The sequence below is a fragment of the Kryptolebias marmoratus genome, unplaced genomic scaffold, assembly GCF_001649575.2.
Source record: "Kryptolebias marmoratus isolate JLee-2015 unplaced genomic scaffold, ASM164957v2 Scaffold72, whole genome shotgun sequence".
NCBI lineage: Eukaryota > Metazoa > Chordata > Actinopteri > Cyprinodontiformes > Rivulidae > Kryptolebias > Kryptolebias marmoratus.
Window position 1 is genome coordinate 1 of NW_023665806.1, and position 1,499 is coordinate 1,499.

Sequence of the window (1,499 nt, forward strand, 5' to 3'; positions counted from 1 at the left end):
CTTTGGGTCATTGAACGCATCACCTAATAAAAGGACCATCTCCTCTCTGCCTGCTGAGTTCCTCGTTAAAGTGTCTCCACAGATGGAGTTTCCTCGCTGCCTCCGCTGCTCAGACTCGGAGCGACTGATTGACAGGTTGCTCAGCAGTAAACTTTATTTACATCATGTTCTGTTAGTCCTCGCTTCACTGAACCTTTGAGGAAGGAAAAGGTTTATTAAATGTTTGTCACTTTCAGCCTAAAATCTGCAGTTAATGTTTTACAAAACAATAAACACTAAATAAAAAAACACATTTTCAGTCCTTTTTTATTCTGTAAAAACATAAATAACCTGAACCATCTTTGTCTCGTCCCAGACTGCTGCATGTCTCTGTTACAGTTACTTCCTGTTTTTTTCTCCTTTATTAAGACAACATTGTGACAAAGAGCCAAAAGGATGCTGTAACTGAACCTCCTCAGCAGACATCTTTGTCTTCTTCTGTCCTCCTGAAGCTGCTGAAGTTTCAGCTCTTATTTCCTGTGTCTTCGGCTGCTGGTGGACTCTGCTGTTGTTTGTTGCTGCAGTATTTATTGCCAACAGTAAGCTGGGCGAAGTGTGGCTCAATAACAGATCAGCCCAGATTAAAGTCAGCAGAAACATTAATAGAAATATTTGACTGATGGGACAAAATGTTTTGCCATCTAAAAGCTACAAAACAAGAGCAGCTCAGTTTGTCTCACCAGTAACATTTAAAGGATTGACTTCAGCCAAAAAGAGGCGGAGCCATCGGTCAAACGCTTTGCTTGGATGATTCCACCCTCTGGTGCAGGATGAGTCATCAACATTTCTTCCTGTTATTAAAGAAACAATTTTAATATTTGGAACAAATGTCTTCTGGTGTCAGAAACGTCAGGCTGATTTAAAGGCTGGTGCACTCTGGGTAATACTGGAGTATATTTGGGTCAGCAGGGGCCCAGCTTCAGCTCCAGGCCTCAGGGCCCCTCAGGGCCCCTCAGGAGGTTTTTACTCCAACAGAAAACTGACAGTTTGGGTCCTTTTATCTGCGTGAGACATTCTGCTTCTGGTAAGAGGAAGAGCATGGGAAGAAAACTCCAGTAATCGCATGTTTTTGTATTTTGTATTAAACGGATAATTGACATGTTTGAGAGACGAAAAGAAGGAGTCCTCAGTGGAGGGGGGCTCAGACAGTCTGACCGGACCGAGGTTCTGCTGCTGACAGCGCCGGGCCGAGCGTGTCCCTGCAGCTGAGTGATGAGCTCCATCACAGCGTCTGCTGACGGAGCGCTGGCTCGCACTCAGACGAGCCCTGCAGGGCTCATCGAACAGATAATAGAGCCGCACGTACACCGGCTCACACACACACACACCGACTCACACACACACCGACTCACACACACACCGACTCACACACACACCGACTCACACACACACACCGACTCACACGCACACCGACTCACACACACACCGACTCACACACACACCGACTCACACACACACAC